At 49.2% G+C, this 23,700-nt stretch overlaps 1 protein-coding gene across 1 annotated transcript in view; it reads left to right on the top strand.

Annotated features, from left to right (window-relative positions):
- Nucleotides 1-2,729: 2,729 nt before the first annotated feature.
- The window catches only part of KIAA1614 (KIAA1614 ortholog), a 199,828-nt gene continuing 178,857 nt past the window's right edge, over nt 2,730-23,700 (top strand). The window contains exon 1 of the mRNA XM_085601763.1: nt 2,730-2,850. The gene's annotated coding sequence lies outside the window, so the exon portion shown is untranslated. The remainder of the gene's footprint in view (nt 2,851-23,700) is intronic.

The following is a 23,700-nucleotide window of genomic DNA, read 5'->3' as shown; positions in this document are numbered from 1 at the left end:
GTCTTGATTCTCCTGGGTGATTTCCCCCCACACAACAGGAAGACTAGCAGACTTTAGTCCCCAGTCCTGGTCACAATAGGGGGAAATCAGCTCAGCTTCTCCACGCTGATGTACAGCTCCATTTTGACAATTTTAGGGGGCTCAAGCTCCCCTTTTATAATCCAATTCCAAATACAGATGTGATTTAGTGTACTAGTCTTTGAAGTTCGTCTTCTAGGGGTTTCCCCCTGGCCCACTCCTCTGATCTGTTCAGCAAGCAGTCTGTCACAGCAGGAGCGACTCCAGTGCTTCTGGGTTCGGGTAACTCTAAACTTGCTAGCCCCACAACACCGGCCATGCGAGTTAGCCTAACTGATATATGCCTATCAAAGGTTACCAAGGCCTCCAGCCCTCTTCTTTATGACTCCCATCTCCTTCCTGAGATGTGCCAAGGTCCCCACTGAGCAGTAACCTTTTCAGAATCCAATAACCCTTTTGAAATGCTCAAGAGAGCCCAGCTCTCGGTTGCTCCAGAGTGTGTGTCCTACCCAGGACTCAGGAATGCAAGCAATCCACAAATCCTTCTGGGGTGGGTCCTTCACATGCCTTTCTCAAAACCCTGGGCTTCCAGTATGGAATCCATAGGCCTCAGTGTACTGTACTACACATAGGCACACATACGTTACAGCAGGTACATACAAGCATAAGTGCTGCACTGTGCTACATACTAACATGATGTAGGCCAGTGGCGAGTTCAGTACACAGCAGCGGAACATTTACGTTAGTGGGCAGGTAAGTTTCACTCCAGTGACATTGGTAAAAAGGCTTCTTCACTCTACTGATCACTATTACAAAAACTGTATGCTGCCACCACCGCACTTCTGCTACTTAGCTTTGGGTAAGAGCAGTAGCTCTTTGCCACTACCAGGATAACTCTTTGTGCACCCTACCTGGTCTAACTAGACCATAATCTATGAGACCGATCTAGGTCATGGCACACATGCATGATCCGTCTTCGCCCATGGCGAAAAATCAGTACCAACGAACCAGATGTATCTCCAGCTGGAGCACGCAGTGCAGTAGTGCACTTCCATCACCATGCAGGGGACTTTTTCGTCCCAATACCTACAAGTTAAATTCAAGTAATGCAAGCAGAATAGACACTGCACCACAGGCTTGCACGCAAATCATACAACCGTACTATAAGGAATTCACAGGAGGAACTGTTTTCCCAGTACAAGCCGCCAATCTCTGGAACTCACTACAGAAAATATTTTGATGCATTTAGGAGTGTAAACACTTAAGTAGAGAGTTGAAAACATGGCCATTTCCTAGACAGCAACATCCTGCCACAATCCTGGGGTAGAACCCAGAATAATAACCGCACCTTCAAGTACAGTCCATAGTCCACAGACATAGAACTTAACTAGCAAACACTTTTTTGACATTTCATAATGACAATCAGATATGGGTTCATAGTAACAAAGTCGTTCCGACCAGATCGCCCCACCACTTCTCTCTCCAACCACGTCAGCTCGGACTACAAACATTTACATAAAATATCTCAGATTGAACAACCCAGCGCATCAACCAACTGACCTAAGAAATACTTTAAAGGGACCTGCAGACCAGCCCCAAACCGCCAGCTCACTGAAAACGATAAACTGTGTATATGTCTCTCATACTTACTCACCCTTCACACTAAGAGCCCAATCTCATGACACGAGAACTGCCTCTCATTGGTCCTCCTGCAGGACATGGAACCCTTCCCACCTGGGATCAAAGCAAAGATAGCATCACTCCAAAAGTACACCCTACAAACATGTTGCAGCATGCTGCCCATGAAGGCAAGCGCTTCAGCACCCGACACAGAGGAAGTAAGCGCTATAAAAATGTTGTAATACAATACATACAGCAAAGCCTCCCCTCCCGCCCATCTGTCCCACCGCTCCAAAAACGTACAATGCTCCCCGCCTCTCCTCCAAACATACATACCCCAATTCCTTTGCCTCGCCCCATACGTACAACCCGCCCCCCATCCATCACACCCCCTAGCCATACACGCAACACTCCCCCTTCCCATACACGCAACACTCCCCCCTTCCCTCCATACACACACCAACCGCCTCCACTGACAACTCGCAGCTGCCGCTCTGCACTGTACACCGGTACACTACTCTCCATCACTACACCCAAGGCCTCTTTGAGGCTTCCCCGATATCCACCCGCGCCGTACCTGCCGTCTATAGGGGGGGCCCTTCCTTTCACAGCACCATTCTTCGCTTGCTTTCCCCTTTTCCTTCACATCGAGGCGCCCTCCACTCCTTCACACTGAGGCACTGCGTCTTGTCTTTCCCCTCACCCCTCCTTCCTCCTCTAAACTCCAGCCCTGTCAGAAGTTTCCCAGACTTTCCCTCCCCTCTCCCGCATTTTCCCCGTCTCCCTCCCCTCCCACAGGAAGTCTCCGGGCTGGGTGTTATTTTTTTCGAGCTTTGCACCATCTGGCAGGATGGGGTTTCGTCCCCTCTTGTTTGCCCTCATTGCCCCCACCCGTTTGTCACACGCGGGCTGAAGCGGTCGCCATGGGGACACGTCGCGCGCCGTGCCCCCTCAGTCCCCGTGCCATGTGCTTACCCTTTTATAGTCAGCTGGGCCTGCGGTGAGTGGATGTGTGTTTTTTTAAATTTTTTGGTTGGGTGCCCTGGTATGCAGTCCAGTCAGCAGCGCACAGCTGCACCGAAGGAGTAAGGGCAGGCCCTGGCCAGGAAGGAGGCAGAGCGGCGGGAGCGCCTCGGGGCGGACACAGGACCCCAGCCCGGAAGAGCAGCGCGAGGAGTACCCCAAGGAACTTCGCCAAGCGCCGACATGGGGGTGCGTAGCGCTATTCACTTTCTGTTCTTTGAAACCAAAAACGTGATTTGCCTTTGGAAGACCATCGCTTTAATAGAGAGCAGGCTGGCGGTCAGAGCAGGGGCACCGCAAATGACGACACCGGCACCCCTCAGCAGGGCTTGAAGTGTTTTTATAGGGCAGTAATAGGACTTCGCAATTGTGCTGCTATCCCTTTAATGAATCGGTCCCAACATTCTCAGCAGGGCCGGCGTGCACCCGTACTGATCCTTTCAGCAAGGCTGTTATCATTTTGATGGGACAGTACTGCAACTTTTCAGAAAGGCTGAAATAATTTAAATGGGCAGTACTGCAATTTTTGTAGCATGACTGTAATCATTTTATTGGAAAAATACTGCAACTTCTCAGCAGAGCTGCTGCTCTGTTACTTATTTTCAGTTCTTTACTACTTTACAGTTAATGACACTGTTCAGGCGAAAGTACTATTAGCGGAGCAATGCACTCAACTCTCCCAGCGACTGCATTCCATTAATGGGGCAAGGGCAGCGCGTCACTGTGGGTCTGCTGTATATACGGTATATTTTCTATTATTGGCATAATGACTAAAGAAGGGTTCAATACTTCCGGTCACATTCACAGCAGTGCTGTGTATACTTGGAATATTTATACTCACAAAAGTAACAAATAGTAACTAATATATTAGCAGAGAGGTTTTAAGGCATGGGCAAAGTGGGCCCTGGCCCAGGGCCCCAGCTTTTCAGGGGGGCCCCTGATAGAGCCAGCTCTGTTCTGCAGAGAGTCTCGCCCCATGACCGTGATTAATTCTTAAACACATTGTTTTAAATACCGTTTTCCTTTAAAAATTCTGTGGGTGATGTGTGATTGTCTAATACAGACATTGTGCAGAGAAATGTTGTGTTTATGTTTCGAGCAAATTCCATTTAAAAAGTATCTTTTTAATCAAAACAAGACCTTACATATGAGAAATGGGAGAGTGTCAGAGATTATTTGCAGTAATATTAGTGGGCAGATGCTATGTTACAATATTGAAAACAAACCACTATTCCTGAATAATAGATGTAAACACATTTAGAATTTGGACCATTGTGCCTGTGCAGGGTCGGTGACCTGGCCATAGAGGGCATGAAAGATCTGAAATTGGATCATAAATTCAAAACTGTTCCAAACAGGTGCCCCCAAAATGTGTGGTCCAGGGCCCCCAAAACCATTAAGATATCCCTGTATATTAGGCCACTGCCCTTTATATCCCAGTCAAGTCGCCACTACACCAATATGGCTGCTGTTCATGTTGCTGTTTTCTACTCCAGATGTGTAAAAGGCCAGAGAACCTTAGAGTGGCTTTCCAATGAAAAGTATAGTCTGTTCTTCCACCCAATCTTTTATCATCAGAAATCTCCAACAATAAGCGTTCTGTAATGTTCTTTGTTTAATGACGTCTGGTTTGAAGTACACCCTCTTGTGACATACTTCACTGTATGGACCCTCAAAAAAAGATTTTTTGGGTGGGGGGAGTTACACATAGGTATCTCCAAACATATTGTTGTATTAGGACAAAATAGGACTTTCTAACTGCCCTCATACCCTTCATTTCACCTTGAGATCCAATAGAGAGGGCGCTGCATTTAGGCATCAAATTGGGTTCCAAATATATATTCAGAGTGCGTGTTTTATAGAAGTAACCCATAGCTTTACATCTCCCGACTCCTAACTACCTTTGTACATTAGTAAGACTGCTTTATTAATACAACCCTGTGAATTTTGTTTGAGATGCTGTATGACGAATGTTTTCATGTGTACCTACAACTGTATTTATTACAAATGTCTATGCATGGCTGCCTGGATTTATGCCAAGCCTACCCGTAGTTAAAAACACAAGAAGGAGACAAGTCACCCTTCTTCTCTTACAGGTTTCAACACGTTTCTGCTCTTCCACTAGCCGAGAGGTCAGACTCCCGATCGTACACAACTACTCATAGCTTTCTTCTTAGTGGGGTCGATAAGGGACACCATCATCCTCATCATCACTCGTTGCTTGGTATTTATGAGGAAGCCCTCTACTAAAGAATATTTTTCCTTGTTCACTGCGGCAATAGATGCATTTTCAGAAATACATGGCTTCATGGAGTGTGGCTTTGAGTGCCACCTTCGCCTGATCATTTGACTCATAGAAGTGCAGAAACACCTCAATATTTGAAAGACATGAAGGGTAAGTCTTCCCTCTACTGGTTTGTAACTACGAGAAGGTTTGGATTGAATAAAGACATTTAGCCAATTTCTACAGTCCTTTAAACAATTTTTGTTTATACTCCTATGGACATGAGATTTAGCAGTCGGTCTTGCTTAACATTTACATACAAGCGAGATCGATTGGCAATGCTTGTTTAAAGTATTCTTCAGTGTTTGTCAAGATTGACGTTGTATCTTCCACATCTCTGCTACAGTTATTTTAGCGTAGAGGACTCCCAACAAGGAGTTCGGGAGCTACTAGTAGCTCGCCAGCGCCCTCAAAGTAGCGTTTAGAGGTGAAGCCAAGCCGGTCTCGAAGAGTCTGTGCATATTAAAGAAGGCAGCACTGCTCATCTCAAGACCCTAGGAGTGACAGCCAGCCAAACCAATGGCAGGGCCTCATGATAACACTCAAACACACAGTGTGTTGGCTTATGGGGTCCATATCCACTCTAAATCCCAAAGAGATTATACGCCCTGCTCTGTTAGTCGCACCACACATGTGAACAAGACACCATCTCAGAAGAGTGGAAGCAGTAACCAGTGCTGACCCACCAAAGTGTGGGAATGCGGGAGACAGAGGGAACATTTCTTAGTTGAGAGCAGGGTCAGCATAAGAGATGAGGGAAGTAGGATATGGATCCACAGCAGAGAAAATGAAGAGCCTCCTCTGCATTCAGTTATGGATGTGTCCGTTTGCCATTGGGTTCCTCGGTCATAGTGTTGTTACCTGAAAGCTACGCCTAATGTCAAGTACTGCCAAACGTGTATGCTGGCCCCCATCATAAGGGCTTTAATTCTGGCACAATCATGTTTGTTCATGGCACAATAGTGCCAATAGCATAATAAAGGTTATTCTTGACTATTTTGGTTATTTTTGGTCTGGTTGTGCTCTACTGGCTGCCATCACTGGAATATTAAGGGCACGATTGGCCTACTTTTAGCCATCCCTGACAGAATGGCGATCGATCCTTGCATAATTGCGGCTATTTCTGATACACAGTGGGCATCCTGGATATTATGGCATCTAATAAATAAATAAAGGAAACTGAGATGGACCCCTCTATTCCAAGAGTCAGGGTACTGTTAATGGTTAAACAAGGTAAAATTACTCTTGGAAAGCTTATATTCAATTTCTCCCTTTCTCACTACACACACCATAAAGCACCTGAAAATTCCACTCCACCAGTCTTGAAAGGGAAGAGCAAAACAATAAAAATAATCAGATTTTAATCTTGTATTGCAACAATTTGCTCATACATATGCATCTAAAAGCACAATAACATAATTCAAAACAATTCAAATAATTATTTCACACAATATTAAAAACATCAAAGAGAGAAATAGTGAAAGACATATACATTTGTCATTAATAACGGTAAATTTGAAGGAATCAATCAGAGTATTGACATTATTTTATGATTTACATGCAACACCTCCTCAGCTGACGTTGAGCTGGTGCTGAGCTGGTGCTGCACTGATTCTGAGGTGGTGCTGTGCTAATGCTGAGATGGTGCTGTACTGATGCTGAGGTAGTGCTCAGGTGATGCTGAGTGATACAGAGTTGGTGCTGAGTGATGCTCTTGGTGCTGAGTGATGCTGTGGTGCTGAGTCATGCTGAGGTGGTGGTGCTGCACTGGTGCTCAGGTGGTGCTGAGCTGGTGATGAGTGATGCTGAGTTGGGTCTATTTTAAGGTGGGTCTATTTTAAGGTGGTGCTGTGCTGATGCTCAAGTGGTGCTGCGTCAGTGCTTTATTGATGCTGAGGTGGGTCTGCGCTGGGGCTGAGGTGGGTCTGCACTGGTGGTAGAGCACTGATATGGAGGCGGTGCTGTGCTGATGCTGAGATGGTGCTATTCTTATGTTGAGGTGGTGCTGCGCTGGTGCTGAGGTGGTGCTGCTGATAAGGAGGTGATGCTGTGCTAATGCTGAGATGGTGCTGTGCTGATGCTGAGGTGTTGGTGTGGTGGTGCTGAGTGATGCTAAGTCATGCTGAGGTGGTGCTGAGTCATGCTGAGGTGGTGGTGCTGCGCTGGTGCTCAGATGATCTTGCGCTGGTGTTCAGGTGGTGCTGAGTGATGATGATTTGGTGCTGTGCTGAGGTGATAGTGAACTGATGCTGAAGTGGTGCTGTGTTGGTGCTGAATTGCTGCTGAGGTGGGGTTGCACTGGTGCTGAGGTGGGGTTACACTGGTGCTGAGATGGGGCTGTGCAAGGGGTGGTTCACTGATGCTGAGGTGGTGCTGTACTGATGCTGAGATGGTGCTGTGCTGATGTTGAGGTGGTGCTATGCTGATGCTAAGTTAGTGCTGCACTGGTGGTGGTGCACTGATGAGGAGGTGTTGCTGTGATGATGCTGAGATGGCACTGTGCTGATGCTGAGGTGGTTGTGCTCAGGTGGTGCTGTGTGGATGCGGTGCTGCGCTGATGCTGAGTGATACTGTGCTGGTGCTGAGGTGATAATGCACTGGTGTTCAGGTGGTGCTGAGTGATGCTGAGTGATGCTTTGGTGGTGCTGAGTTGGTGCTGAGGTGTTGCTGTACTGATGCTGATGTGGTGATGTGTTTGTGCTGAGGTGGTGCTGTGCTGGTGCTAAGGTGGTGCTGCACTGATGCTGTGGAGGGGCTGCACTGGTGCTGAGTTGGTTCTGCACTAGTGGTGATGCACTGAAGCGGAGGTGGTGCTGTGCTGATGCTGAGTTGGTGCTGAGGTGTTGATGCACTGATGCTGAAGTGGTGCTGCGTTGGTGCTGAGTTGCTGCTGAGGTGGTGCTGCGCTGATGCTGTGGAGGGGCTGCACTGGTGCTGAGCTGGTGCTGCGCTAGTGGTGATGTACTGATGCGGAGGTGGTGCTGTGCGGATGCTGAGTTGGTGCTGTGGAGGGGTTGAGTGATGTTGAGGAGATGCTGCGCTGGTGTTGAGGTGGTGCTGAGTGATGCTGTGCTGGTGCTGAGTGAAGCTGTGGTGGTGCTGAGTCATGCTGAGGTGGTGCAGAGTCATGCTTAGGTGGTGGTCCTGCACTGGTGCTCAGGTTGTGCTGAGTGGTGCTGAGTTGGGGCTGTGCTGATGCTGGGGTGATGCTGCGTTGGTGCTGAGTTGCTGCTGAGGTGAGGCTGCGCTGGTGCTGAAGTGGGGCTGCGCTTGTGGTGGTGCACTGATGCAGAGGTGATGCTGTGCTGATTCTGAGATGGTGCTGTGCTGATGTTGAGGTGTTCTGCACTGATGCTGAGGTTGTGCTGAGTGATACTGAGGTGGTGCTGAGGTGGTGGTGTGCTTGTGCGGAGGTGGTGCTGATTGATACCGAGGTGGTGCTAAGTGATGCTTTGGTACCGCTCACACGGTGCTGTGCTGGTGCTCAGGTACTGAGTGATGTTGAATTGGTGCTGAGGTGGTGCTGTGCTAATGCTGAAGTGGTAGTGCATTGGCGCTGAGTTGCTGAGGTGGTGTTGCGGTGGTGCTGAGTTGGTGCTGCACTGGTGGTGTTGCACTGATGCAGAGGTGGTGCTGTGGTGGTGCTGAGTGATGATGAGGAGATGCTATGCTGGTGCTGAGGTGGTGCTGAGTGACGCTGTGCTGGTGCTGAGTGATGTTGTGGTGCTGAGACATGCTGAGGTGGTGGTGCTGCACTTGTGCTGAGGTGATGCTGCGTTGGTGCTGAGGCGATGCTGCACTGGTGGTGGTGCCCTGATGAGGAGGTGATGCTGTGCTGATGCTGAGATGATGCTGTGCTGATGCTTAGGTGGTGCTCAGGTGGTGCTGAGTGATGCTGAGGTGAGGCTGATGCTTTGGTTATGCTGAGTGATGCTGTGGTGGTGGTGGTGCTGCTGCACTGTTGCTCAGGTGGTGCTGGTCTGGTTCTCAGTTCGTGTTGAGTGATGCTGAGTTGGTGCTGTGCTGAGGTGGTGGTACACTGATTCTGAGGTGGTACTGAGTTAGTGCTGAGATGCTGCTAAGATGGGGCTGCACTGGTGCTAAGGTGGTGCTGATGCGGAGATGGTGCTGTGCTGATGTTGGGGTGGTGTGCTGGTGCTGAGGTGGTGCTACGCTTGTGCTGAGGTGGTGCTGCGCTGGTGCTGAGGTGGTGCTGCGCTAATGCTGAGGTGGTCCTGCACTGGTGGTGGGGCACTGATGAGGAGGTGGTGCTGTGCTGATGCTGAGATGGTGATGTCCTGTTGCTGAGGTGGTGCTGTGGTGGTGCTGCGCTGATGCAGAGGTGGTGCTGAGTGATGCTGAGGTGGTGCTGATGCTGTGGTGGTGTTGGGCTGGTGCTCCGGTGATGCTGAGTGATGCTGAGTTGGAGCTGTGCTGTGGTGAGGCTACGCTGATGCTGGTGTTGCAGTGGAACTGCGCTGGTGGTGGTGCACTGATGTGGAGGTGGTGCTGTGCTGATGCTGAGATGGTGCTGTGCTGATGTTGAGCTGGTGCTGCAGTAGTGCTGAGTTGGTGCTGCGCTGGTGGTGGTGCACAAATGAGGAGGTGGTGCTGTGCTGATGCTGAGGTGGTGCTGTGGTGGTGTTGAGTGATGCTGAGGAGATGCTGCGCTGGTGCTGAGGGGGTGCTGAGTGATGCTGTGGTGCCGATGAGTGATGTTGTTCTGGTGCTGCACGGATGCCGAGGTAGTGCTGTGCTGGTAGTGAGGTGCTGCCGCACTGGTAGTTAGTGAGGTGTTGCTGGCTGCACTGGTGCTTATGTGATGCTGAGGTGGTGTACCGCTGGTTCTGAGGTGGTGCTGTACAGTGTGGTGGTGCTCAGGTGCTGCTGAGTAATGCTCGTGGTGCTGCAGTGGTACTTCTGAAGTAGTGCTGAGTGATGCTGAATGGTGCTGCACTGCTGCTGAGGTGGGGCTGCACTGTCTACTTGCAGGATATATTTTTAAATAACCTCACATTACATGCCACGTTTGGAGAGTACAAGGAGGCATCCCTTGATATTGGTTTTATTTCACCAACGATTAAAACCTAAAAGAAAGCCTCAAAAGTTGAAAGTGTGCAACTTAAAGCTGCTTTCATTTTCATAAAATAGAACAATAACAGCATGTTTACCCTTTAATCATATCCAAATAATCATGCTGTCAAAAGCTCAACGTAACTAGGTTGACCCCTACTGTCGGCCGTCTTCTTAGACTACACTTCCATTAAGTAAGTATATTATTTAAAGTTTGGACATTTGAGCTAATGAAGCCAAAAATGTTATAGAGTGAAAAACAACATAGCCTCCGGCTGAAAAGCGCTTGTGAGATGAAAGACATGATGGTCGTGATAAGGACATGATTTGCAGCCCTCAACTGAGCGCGTTCGGAAAGAAAAAGTACTGCACCGAAACTAACATATATGGCTGATAGTTAAGTGATCCGTGTAACAGGGCCAGCCTCTAGGGCGTGACCAAAACAGCAAAAGAAGGGAGAAATGTAAACTATTCACCAATGAAAATAAAAGGAATTTCGAAAGGCTCGTGAAGAAACGGATTAAAACAGACGAGTGTGCTGAAAGCCCATACAGTAGATACAGGATGTCTCGAGAGAGAGCGCATGCGCTGCCTAGGTGAGACCTAAAAATCACAAAGATTACCTTTATTATGCTATTGGCATTATTATTATTATGCTATGAACAGACACAGTTGTGGCAGTGATAAAACCCTTATGATGGGGACCAGCATACACATTTGGTAGTCCTTAACACTAGATGTAGCTTCCAGGAACCAACAATGTTTATTACGGCGACCCAATCTCAGACACGCACATAAATGAATGCAGATGAGGCTCTGAATTTTCTCTGCTCTGGATCCATACCCCTCTTTTCGTCTGCTCTTAGGTTGATCATGCTCTCAACTAAGAAACTTTCACTCTGGCTCCTGCAGTACCATATTTTGGTGGGGCAGCACTGGTTACTACTGCCACTGTTCTTTGATTGTGCATTGTTCACATACATGGTGTGACTAACAGAGCAGGGCGTATAACATGGCCAGTCTCTTTGGGACTTAGTTTGATTTAGAGTGGATACAGATGTTATGTGGTAGACCCACCCATAAGCCAACAAAGTGTGTGTTTGAGTGTTATAGTGAGGCCCTGCCATTGGTTTGGCTGGCTGTCACTCGTAGGGTCTTGAGATGAGCAGTGCTGCCTTCTTTAATATCCACAGACTCTCTGAATCTGGCTTGGGTTCACCTCTGAGAGCTACTTTGAGGGTGCTAGTAAGCTACCAGTGGCACCTTTGCTATTTGTTGGAGACCCCTGCTCTACCTTATCCAATGCTTTCTCCACATCGAAGGAGACGGCTCCCTTGTCGCCCCTATCATATTGCACTTGCCACAACTTGTGGAATAGCATTCATGGATGAGATGCAGAGGAGCAGTGAGGAAGAAAGCCTACTTGATTCGGGTGGATTCAAGTCGCTAGAGCTTGCCTCAAGTGCCTGGCTAACTTTAGGAAAGATTTTGATGTTTGCTTTTTGTCTGGCTTTAGAGTAAGCGAGATTTTAGCATTATCAAAGACTGGGAGGGGTTTTGGTTGGTCGTTATACCTGCAAAGATCTTATGCAGAAGTGGTACAAGTGTTCTTTGTTGGCTTTGTAGATTTGTAAAAGGAATCCTTATCCTGGAGCCTTACCTTTGGTAATAGTAGTGATTGTCTGTTCTGTGTCTTCTAATGTAATTTCAGCTTCTAACAATTGGGCCAGTTCTGGGGACAGTGTGTGCATTTGAAGGGGGGGGGGAGAACTGGTCCTCCTGTGTGCTGGAGTTATTACTTTCAGATAAATACAATGACAGATAGAAATCCTTATAGGTCATCAAACTATCTATGGGGAGTGTCCCTAGCTCCCTGCACCAGTTTTTTCTTGCCGTGATTGTGTGTCCTGCTTCCTGTTGACTCAGAATCGAGAGCTAAAAGGCGGCCCATCTCCTCTCCTCCCTCGTACTGGAGCTGGTTTAGGCGGAAGAGTACTTTTTCGGCCTGGGTCGTTAGCAAGGTGTTCAGCTCATATCTTGCATTGAGTAGGTGTCCCAACATTGCCTCGAATGATCTGTCTTATATTTACCAGTTAAGCCAGCTCACTTCTTTTCTAGTAAGGTCTGCTGATGGCTCCAACCTTTGTTTCACAGGGCTGAGTCTCTCATAAGTTCCCCTCTTGCACAAGCTTTTCTTGCAGCCCTTAATACCTGGGGTGAATTTACTGTACCCTTGTTTTCCCTCAGGTAGTTGTGCAGAAAAGTCTGCAAGCATTTTCTATCTACCTATAGCTTTTAGTGGGATATATTCAGCTTCAGTATCCCTGGAGGGGCGGGGTCGAAAACCTAGGTCGATGCGAAGATGTATTGTGTCATGCTGCATAGCGTGAAAGAGGTGAGCTTGAACCTGGTCAATAATGCGCAGGTTGATAAGTAGAAGTCTGTTCCAGTGTGGGTCCCCTGTGCACAGGATGTGAAAGGGTCATCTCTTTCAGTTTCATGCTCAATATGCCTGGGGTTCGTTTGAGCAAAGTCCTGTATGAAATCTTTAAGTAGATACCATTCTATAGGGTGGCTGGTGGGTTTGGGTTTGGTGGTCTGATTTATCTAAAAGTGGGTCTTGCACAAAGTTCCAATCCACGCCTATCAGAACTTTTGTATGGGGGAGGCACCGTTAGTCTAGTGATACCTCTAAAGAATGAGTCTGTGTTCCCTGTAGGTGGATAAATAGAACCAAATCTCTACCTGTTGGTGTTTATGCATCTAAATAAAAAACATAATGACCACCGGCGTCTATCCAGGTCCGGGTGACTTGTAAAGGGAGCCCTTTGCTAAACAGGGTTCCAACTCCTTTCCAGTGAGACTTGGCGGAGGTGTTTTGCCTTCCCACCCCGTGTCATTTACTGGAGTAGTAGATCTTTGCAGCCCATTTCCTCCGCAGCTTTTCCTTTTCTGGAGCTGATAGGTGCATTTCTTGTATCAGTGCTCTATCTGGGGTAAGTATTTTCTAGTACCAGAGGAATTTGTTCTGCTTCACATAGTGTGTCACCCTGTTAACATTCATTGAGGCAGTCAGTAGGTTTTGATGGGGATGCATTGGAAGCCTTACTGCTCAGGCAGATTATGGTCCACTAACCAGTTTGTTCCCTGAGGTTGTCAGGAGGTGGAATTGGTGGCAAGACTTGGGCCTATGATAGTGGGTCAGCCACTAATGAAATGGAGTTAGGTGTCCTAATGCGGGGTTTGTGAACCAGGTTGCTTGGGGGTGTCGTATAAAGAATCTGGTGGGACTCTTGATGCACACTGGAGTGCCCATTCTAATCTTCATGCTTGTTTCATAGACTAGAAAGAGTTTATTGAAGTGTCCTGAAGAGTGGAGTATTACTGTAAACCCAACATTTCAGTGATTTTGTGAAAACTGCTTATGTGCTAAGTGCAACCCCTCCACCCACTCCTCGCCCCCACCCTGTTTCCAGCTGAGCGAATACTTTGGTCGGGTTTGTTATGATTCTTTTTCTTTTTCTTTTTTCTTTTTATTGAGCAGAATCACAGATCAATTACATGTAAAAAAAAAATCCACACCAATATTATTCAAAATTCAATTTGATATTACCAAGATCATGTAAAAATAGAGGAACCATCACATAGTTTAGGACAATTGAGCTATTAAAAAAAGTAATGCTGAGTTAGCAAACAATAAAGTGACCCAGTGCCGATTTAGATCTCCTCCTCCAAGATTGCTTTGTTCATACGATGATGTAAAAAATTGTAGAGCACAGCTATACCAGCAGCCATTAATAAAGTGCCATTGTGCCATGTTAAACCCCCACAACCTTTACAAATACTTCATCCCTTCAACAATTGCCACAAAGTGGATATTATAGTGGTATTAACTGAAATCATTACGAAAGGCACCTGCTCAGGCCATCTAGATCCTTCATACCCCTTTTGCGAGCAAAAAATAATCTTTACCTCTTAGGGTGCAGCTTTAAACCAATAACAAGAAAGCAAGTAACACACCTTACATATGTATGAGAATTGAGAATCCCCAATATCTACAGGTAGCCCCATGGAGCCACCAGTGGCGCCTCTACTGAGTTGGGGTCTAACTCTTCTAGTTTATCCATAAACTGTCATGAGGCATGAAATCTTTTTAAAACCTCCCCCTCGTCTCGTAAATTTCTCCTCAAATGTTTTCGTTTTAAGCATTTTGTTAAACCACTCTTGGTATACTGGAACCCTAGATGATCTACAGTTCTGTAAAATCAATGAGCGAAAAATTAAAGAGGCAATTGATATAAACACCTGTCCCCAACTGCCAATACCAGAGCCCCGATTCTTACTAACAAACCCAAACAGTGCCACACCAGCCCAGGGGTCTATATTCGCCTGGAGGTTAAGACTAAGAGCAGTGAAGACCTTTTCCCAAAACTATTCCAGCATCTGGGAAGTGAAAAACATATGTAGCCAACCTCCCATCCCCTGTTGCTGACAGCCAAAGCGACAATCCTCCACCTCTGAATACATTCTGGAGCGGGTCACAGGAGTGTAATAAGCCATCCAGCGAGATAGGAGGGACATCCTCTTAAAATTTGCTGCCCTAGAGCCTTAAGATCTAATAACGAAATAGACTGCCAATCCGCCTCGGAAAGAGTGCTTTGTGTGGACAGGCTCATTTTCTCTAAAAAAAACTTTCCACCTGTTCACGTAGCAATCTATACCAAATTCTCATTGCCTTAAGTTTCGACCTTAAAAGTGATCATATGACGGGGTGGGGATTTAAACTAGATTTCGAGCAGTGATTTTTCAAAAAGAGCGTGATCAACCCCAGAAAGAACAACTTGCAGCGATCACCATTCCGAGCCTGCAGTTCTTGCCAAATAATACACTAACCCCTCAACAAGAAGTAGCCCAATTCTTTAAAGCCATTACCAATCCAAAATCTTAACTGACTTTGTGATATTATCAAGCCGGCGTATTTAAACTCCTGAAATGTAAGATACAGAAATATGTTTAGATACATAAAGCGATTGAAGTCAGGCACTTATCACTTGTATCTTGTTTTCTTTGGGTGTTTGGCTGTTTTAACAAAACCATCAGCTGGGATTCAACTTCCTGGATCATCTATAAAAAAAAAAGACTGATCTTCCTGTTCCCGTCTATTGATCTTGCTAGCGCATCTAAAAAAGCTGCTTCGTAATATGTCTGTACATGAGGTAATGCCAACCCCTCCTGACTAGTATCTAATAGGGGTACAGAGTTTTACCCTAGAAGCCTTTTTGTTCTACACAAAGTGCCTAATAAGTGCTTCCAACTCTGTAAAATAGCGCTTATTGACTTTTATAGGGACATGTGAAAAAGAAATAGCAGCCGAGGTAGAATAGACATTTTGATAAGAGCTACTCTACCCGCTAATGAAAGGGGAAGAAGAGCTCCTCTATCCAGCAATCGCTTGATCTTCTTGAGCATTACCACATAGTTCAATTGAAAGAGCTGGGAATGCAATGGGAGTAGTTATTCGTTACGAAGACCCGAAGATATCGAATTGGCTTTTGCAAGCTGGCCTGCTGCTGCAAACAAGGAGGGAGATCACTAGCCATGGAATTAAAAAGAAGCAATTCCGTTTTATTCTGATTAATTTTATGCCTCCCAAGCCCTTTAAACCGCCCAAACTCGTCTAACACCCCTTGGATGGTCTGCTTCTCTGGCCTGAGATATAGAATAATATCATCCACTAACATTTTTAATTTAGGCATCCCTATTACGGGGGTCGTAATTCCCGCATTCTCCCGAATCCTAGCTGCCAATGGCTCTATGAAAAAAGTAAGTAAAATTGGGGACATAGGACACCCCTGAGGCATTTCCCTATTTATATTTACTACCTATTTATATTCACAAAAACCTTTGCTTGTGCCCCTTGATACAGATTCTGCAGCACTGAAATGAATAGGGCAGTAAGACCTAACTTCGCCATGCCATAAACAAGCATTTACAATGCAATGGTCTCGGCATTGTTAAAAGTTTGAGCTATTGGCATTGTTTTTTTTTTTTTGTTGTTGTTTTTTTTTTAAACCTTTATTACCGAATTCAAAAGATATACAAAGATGGGCCTACAACCTTCAGGCCGGCCGCTAGCAAACAGTATGAGCATAGAATACAGTCAGTAAACAGTCGCTGCAGCGTGAGAGAGGTCACAGGAGTTGAAAGAAGCGTTGGCGGCCACACCGTCCGGACCCTCCACATGGCGGTTCCATTTTTATATAAGAAACGACAAACAAATCCACAAGGCAGCCAAAATTCAAAGCAACAGTATGAGCTCCCCTGGGCAGGACCCTACCGATCCACAGGAATAGCGGGGGGGGGGATAGGAGACAAAGTGGACTCAAAGCCCAGAACCAAGGCGACAAGCAGACTAAGGAGACGGGGCCAGTGCCAGATCAGGCGTCAGCGGCGGGGTACAAATTCCGCCACGGTAGGTGTTCCAGGGGCCCCACACTTTCACCCATTTCCCAGGCTTACCTCTCGCAACATAAACTACCTTTTCCCGAAACATACACCAATCCATGTTGTCCTTCCACGCCGAGACCGTTGGCAACCTCTGGGAACCCCACAATTGCGCAATGTCACGCTTGGCCACCATATATCCCAGAGTCACCCACCACGTCTGCGGCACTGAGTAGTCAGTCGGCTCCCACACATTTAGCAGACATCTCCTCGCCTCGGGAAGCAGCGTCACATGCGTGACCGCCTGCAACACCGCGTGCACATCACGCCAGAATCGCGCCACCTCCGGGCATTCCCACAAAATATGGAGGAAGGTCCCTAAAGAACCACACCCACGCTTACACAACCCATCCACGGCATATCCCATACGCATCAGACCCGGCCCCGTAACATAGACCCTATGGAGTATCTTGAGCTGGACGAAGCGAAGGCGAGCCGGTATGGCCACCTCTTTCGGGGAGGCCACCGCAGACACCCAATCCTCGTCATCCAGCTCCAAGCCATCGGCCACCCACACCTCACGAAGGCTAGTCAGCAGTCCCGAGCGATCGTTGATGAGCTTTTTGTAAATCAATGAAATCGTGCCGTCCGGTACATGCCCATCTAGCACTCTATCTTCCAGAGGGGAATACTCCGGGATGGAGGCAACATCCGGGAATACGGAGCACAGCGCGTGACGGACCTGAATATATCGAAAGTACTCCCTGTCCTGCAACTGGAATTCAGTCTGCAGCACATCGAACGTTTTGAATCCCCCCCCTCGTCCAGAGATCGCCCACCTTGCTGATGCCTATCATGTCCCACTTCTCAAAGCCCTTCGAGGTCCACAGAGAGCCCAGCCGCTCAGATGCATACAGCGGCGTCGCCCGGGTCAACCGATCCTTCCACCCCATCGCCGAGTTGTCCGCGTGCCACACCCGTACCGCGACCCGCGTAGGGCCCGTCAGACGTGCGTCGAGCGATCTAGAATAAAGCGCCCGATTATAGTCGCCACCCGGCAGTAATAGTTTATCCATTTCAAAGGCCGGGTTAAGAGCGGGCCCATAAAGGCCGTGGTTTATCGCAGCCAGCTGGGAGGCCCAGTAATATCGTTTGATGTCTGGGAGGGCGACCACCCCGTTGTACCACGGGAGCGTCAGCTTCGCAAGGGCGATACGCGGCCTACCCTCCCAGAACAAGCGTCGCTGCAGACTCTTCACCTCGCGAAAGTAGCGGGCCGGGACAACGTCCATCGTGTTCTGTAAAGCGTATAGGAAACGTGGCAGCGACATCATCTTAAACAATGCCGCACGGCCGAGCGGTGAGAGCGGCAAGCGCCTCCAACGCGCCACGTCCTCCTTCAGGCGCTGGAGGGGGGGGAGCAAGTTCTGTTTATATCGGGCCTCAGCGTCCAGGGTAATGAAGATACCCAGGTACTTAAATCCCTGCGGAGCGATCTGGATAGGACAACCCCGCGGAAGGATAGGAGCCTCCCCGGAAAGGACATACACACAGGATTTAGCCCAGTTGATGACTAAGCCGGAGTTGCGGCCAAATGAATGCAAAACATCCACAAGTACAATCAGCGATTTACGAGGGGAAGCAAGGTATAAGAGAATATCATCAGCGTAAAGGGATACGCGATCCTCATACTCGGGGGTCCATCGGAGACCACGGATAGAAGGGTGCCACCGCAGCCACTCCGCCAGGGGCTCCAAGGCAAGCGCGAAGAGGAGCGGCGATAGCGGGCAGCCCTGCCGCGTGCCCCTGCCCAGCTCAAACGGAGCCGACACTCTACCGTTTACCGCCACCTGCGCCAGCGGTCCGGAGTATAACAGTTTCACCCAACCAATAAATCCCGGGCCAAAACCAAACTTAGCCAGCGTCGCCCAAATATATGGCCACTCAAGCGTGTCGAACGCCATAGTGGCGTCCAGGGACGCCAAAATGGCCGGCTCTCGTATGAACGGGACCCGCGCAAGCACCCCATGCAAACGCCGCAGGTTGAGCGCGGTGTTGCGATGAGGGATAAAGCCGGACTGGTCCTGGTGAATCAGATCGCACACCACGCCAACCAGCCGATTAGCCAGCACCTTGGCGAGAATTTTAGGTTCCGCATTCAACAGCGAAATGGGCCTGTAAGACGTGACCCGATCCCGCGGCCTCCCCTCCTTATGAATAACCACGATAGTGGCCAGACGCTGGTCCAGCGGGAGGGAACCCGCCGAGCGGGCCGCGAGGAACATAGCACGGAGATGCGGCGCCAGCGTATCCGGTCGTAGTTTGTACAATTCGATGGGAAGGCCGTTAGGACCCATGGCCTTGCCGGAGGCGACCGAGCGTATGGCGAGGGCAATCTCCTCAGATGTTGGGGTCGCGTCCAACAACACTTTATCCTCCTCCGAAAGGGAAGGCAGCACAATGTCTTTAAGCAGGGCATGGGAGTCCTCTTCCGAGCGGGAGGATACCGGGGAATACACCCCATGGAAATATTCTGCAAAGCAATCAACAATTTCTCCTGGTTCAGTGACACACACACCATCCAATTTCTCAATCGACGGGACAACTCGACTCGCTCTCTCCTTTTTATCCAGCCACGCAATCAATTTACCAGCCTTATCACCCACATCATACAGTCTCCCCTGTTGCTCTCTACTGAGGCCCCTGGCTGCCTCCGTGACGAGGGCCTTGTAGTCCGCCTGCTTGAGTCGGAGAGCATGCAATTTGTCGTCCGTCACCCCACACTCCAAATCACCCTCCAACTCGGTTATCTCAGTTTCAATACGGGTCACCTCCTCCCGCTCGCGCCTCCGGGAATGGGAAATAAGGGACAGGGCCTTCCCCCGGAGTACCGTCTTAAACGCCTCCCATAGAGAAACCGCGGACGACACAGACCCCACATTGTCTTCAAAATATCGCTTAAGAGATTTAACCAAATCTGCGCGAATTGTGGGGTCACGCAGGTACCAGGGATTAATCGGGGCCACCCTCCCCTCCCCCCTCGGGACAATGTCGAAGTGCAACAGGAACGGGGACTGGTCTGAAATACCCCGCGCCAAATGTCGTACCTCCCCAACCCGCCCCGCCTGTACCGCTGGCATCAGGACATAATCAAGTCTCGAAAGACTGCCATGAGCCCCGGAATGAAAGGTGTACTGTATCTGCGTAGGATGTTTCAACCTCCAACAATCCACCAGCCCCAAGGTATCCAAGAGGCCGGACAACCACGCTTGGGCACGGGGGAGATCCCTAGGAGGGTGACGATCCTCAGTCCCGGAAACCACAGCGTTAAAATCCCCCCCAACCACTAAAATCCCCTCCGGAAGGCCAAGGAGGAGGCGCCCCAGATCCGCAAAAGTAGTCGTTTGCAACCCTGGCGGGACATAAACAGAAACGAAAACAATCACTCTACCCTCCAATCTACCCACCAGAACCGTGTATCGTCCCCTGTCATCATGGAGCACCTCATCAACTTCCAACGGGAGCGAGGTCTTAGCCATAATGCCCACACCCCTCGAACCAGACGTGAAGCCCGAGTGGGCCATAAGGCGATAGCCCCGTCTGTTCATGGCACGAAAGGAGTTTCCAATGAGGTGTGTTTCCTGCAGAAAGACTATATCTGGTGAAATTCGTTTTAGGAACTGCAGGACCACCCCCCGTTTTATCCTGTCCCCCAGTCCATTAACATTCCAGGACAAAAGACTCAGTCCCCTACCCCCCATCATAGCCGAAGTCGATCAGTCGCCCCCCAGAGAGCACGTTAGAAATAGCACAACAGTACTTCTGCCTTGTGGTACAAATAAACAATACCCAACCCCAACCCAACAGCCCCAACAAAACTCCCCCCTCCCTGCACCCCTGCATGAGCCCAAACAGCCCCCCCAACTTGCAGTGTGCCTGTCGCCCCTATGTGATTTAAACTACTAAGACCCCCTAGAGGAGGAAGGAGAACCCCCTCGAGACCCAGCACCTCCTCCAATGGAGGGGAGACAAGACACAACAGACAAAAGACCCTAAGCTTGGCCGAAAGTGGCATCATCCGGAGTGAGCCCCCGTGTCAGTACCTCAGACCCGGTCCGGTGGGCACTCTCCTCCCGTCCCCCCCCCCCCAACCCGACCATGACCCCCAGACAAAGTGTCCAGCCAGTCCCCGGCCGTTTCAGGACGATCAAAAAAGTGAGTGCGACCATCCGCCTCCACCCGCAGCCTGGCCGGGAAGAGCATGGCGTATTTTAAGTTCATGCCTCGAAGCCGCCGCTTGACGCCCAGGAAACTCAGTCTCTGCTTCTGGACCGCCTGCGTGAAATCAGGATAAAAGTTCACTTCCATGTTCTCTAGCTTAATCGGCCCTTGCAGTCTGGAAGCTTGCAAAATCGCGTCCCTGTCCCGAAAGTTGAAAATACGGGCAATAAGAGGCCGGGGAGGGGCTCCGACCTTCGGTCTGCCTCCGGGAACTCTCTGGGCCCTCTCCACAGCAAAGAATTTACTCAGCCCTCGAGGCTGGAGATGGGTAGAGATCAGGTCCTCCACAAAGAGATCCGCCGCCGACTCCTCCCGTCCCTCGGGTACTCCGATGATACGGATATTATTCCTCCGGGCCCGGCTCTCGGAGTCCTCCAGGCGCCGATCCATGAGCGCACTTGCCTGACGGAGCCGGTGCACCTCCGTTTGAAGGGCCGCTACCTCAGTCGTGAGGCCCAACGCGGTGTGGGCCAAGGAGTCAACCCGGTCATTCGTCTTGGAGAGATCAGCTCTCACAAGGTTGACATCAATGAGGACCGCGTCGAGTTTGTGCGCCAAAGTGTCGAATCGCTGGCCCACCGAGGTCTTCATCTCAGCAATGGCGCCCATGACGTCTTGCAAAGTCAGATCCGTAGGCAAATCCGGGGCATCCGGGGGGCACTCGGAGGACTTGTGCGATCCGCCGGGAGACCCCTTCGGGAGGGTGTAGCGGTCCATGACGTTGGCCTGATGTGCGGTGCCACGCCGGGTCGACCCGGCCTTCAACCGATCCCCATCCTGCTTCGTGGCCATCGTCGTGTATCTCGCACCCGCACCAGCCACGCAGTGGAGAGCAGGCAATCAAGGCCGAGAGCCTCGGGGGCCACCCCAGGACGGCAGAGCGGGCCACCGCAAGCAGGCAGGCAGGGTCTCCCAGCGAGGTCACCCCAACACAAAGAAGCGCTGTGAACCCACCCGCGATAATGGCAAGGGGACTCAAAAGCGAAAGTGAAAGTGTGGGGTACGCGACTCGCCAGGCCCAGCCCGCCGTTGTTGTTCACTTCGCCACAGGGTCGCCCCCAAACTCGAATCCGGGGTCAGGAGAGAAGTAGGCCGCAAACTTCAGTCGGTGCTCACTCCGGCACCCGGGGTCCAATTCGAAAACGGAAAACGGGTACCACCTCGGCTCAGGCTCACCGACACAGTCCCCTCAACCGATTCAGGATGAAGACAGGATAAACGTAGGAGGTTGCGGAGGTCCTCGGGAGCCTCGCACCTACGCGGCCATCTTGGTTGCGCGCTAGGCTCCTCCACGCTATTGGCATTGTTCATGACATTATTTTTGTTTATGTTTTTGTTTTTAAAACATTTAACCCCTTCTGTGCCACGCCCTTTCCCCCTCCTGTGCCGAGCGTTACATTAGTGGGTGGGGTTCATGACGAGATAGTCTCGTCATGGGCACAGCGCGACCGTGCTCCATGACGAGACTATCTCGTCATGGGCACTGAAGAGGTTAAAGAAACGGCATTGTTATTTACATTGTCAATAGCTTAATCACTCTCAAATGTGAGACCTATTGCATTTGCACCCACACACAGAGCCACACACACAAAGCCACCCACACACACAGAGCCACCCACAGAGCCACCTACACACACACACGCAGTAGCCCACTGACCTATTTACATTATGTGCACTTTGTGATCTGCATGGTACATGGTCTTTGCTGCAGGTACATTAACCCTATGTGCTACCTTTCCAGGAGTCAAAACTTCCACTAGACAAAACTCCGATCTCTCTCTAGGAAGAACATTAAACACCAGAGTCATCATGACATTTTTATTGTTGCCGAAAATTGCTGGAGGCCAGGAAGGAGGCAGCAAGCGTTTTTAAAACCTTAATTTACTTGCAAACATAATGTCTCCACCCAAAGTCAGCGCACGGTCACACCGGTTGCACTGCCCTAGAGCTGGCCCTTCTCACGGGTCCTGTGACCACAGTGACAGAGTCACTGTTGTTCTTGGCTGTGCTGCTTCATAGGCCTGCCCGCAAGACTGGAGGTGAACTTCAGTATGGATTGTGGTGGACAAACCTTGAAGGTTAACCCAGACTTGCCAGTGCTAGGGTCCACCTGCTGGTGCTAAGACACCAGCGCTTCTAAGGTCTTGCAAAGCCTTCTAAGGTCTAGCATAGGATTGTGCTCTCTCAGGAGAGTCGTCTGGTGGACTGGTTATTAAGGCTGAACCTGGTTCCCCAGTTCCAAATTCAGCAGCTCTGGCCATAGTGCCACATCGTCTCCCCCACTGAACACCATACTGTCCCACTGAGAAAAACTCACACTGTCTTCAACTACAACCCAATTGCTGCCGGCTATAAACACCTGGATGAGGCTCAATTTAAATGACGCAATAGACAAGAGCAATATGCGGCCTACAGAAAAAAGTAACATCATCCTGGAAAAAGCAAAATTTATCAAACCATGTGAAATGCAAGCAGGAACAACATTGTTACCTTAACGCTTTTACACTCACTATTCAGAAATCAGTGAGTGCTTTTGCCTGAAAGGGGCCTTGAATGGTCCCATTTCAATGTCCATTGCTGATATCCTTACAAAAAGTTAGCAGTATGGTACAAAGACCACATCCCTGGACGCAGAGCCGCAGTACACATTTTGTTTTCCAATCCACACTTTGCAGTACCTCCAGGATTGGTGCACTAGTTGCAAGGCCCGGGAAAACAAAGACAAGGAAAAAAAAAAATAGCGCTTCACTGGCAAACTCTGTAAAAGTGGCGCTAACGGTGTTTGGGTGTGAATAAAATCAATCTGGCCACTTTGCTACCACTGTCTTACTTTATTTAGTTATTTTTCATATTTTTAACCTTTTATTCCAGATGCTGCACCTTAGAATTAAAATACGACATTTCCAGCAAAAATGATTTTCTATTTTGGATACATTTCACAGGGGAGCAAATAAAAG

This window comes from Triturus cristatus, chromosome 4_2, assembly GCF_964204655.1.
Source record: "Triturus cristatus chromosome 4_2, aTriCri1.1, whole genome shotgun sequence".
Classification (NCBI taxonomy): Eukaryota; Metazoa; Chordata; class Amphibia; order Caudata; family Salamandridae; genus Triturus; species Triturus cristatus.
The sequence above is the reverse complement of the archived record's forward strand: the minus strand, read 5'-3'. Positions and strand labels throughout refer to the sequence as shown.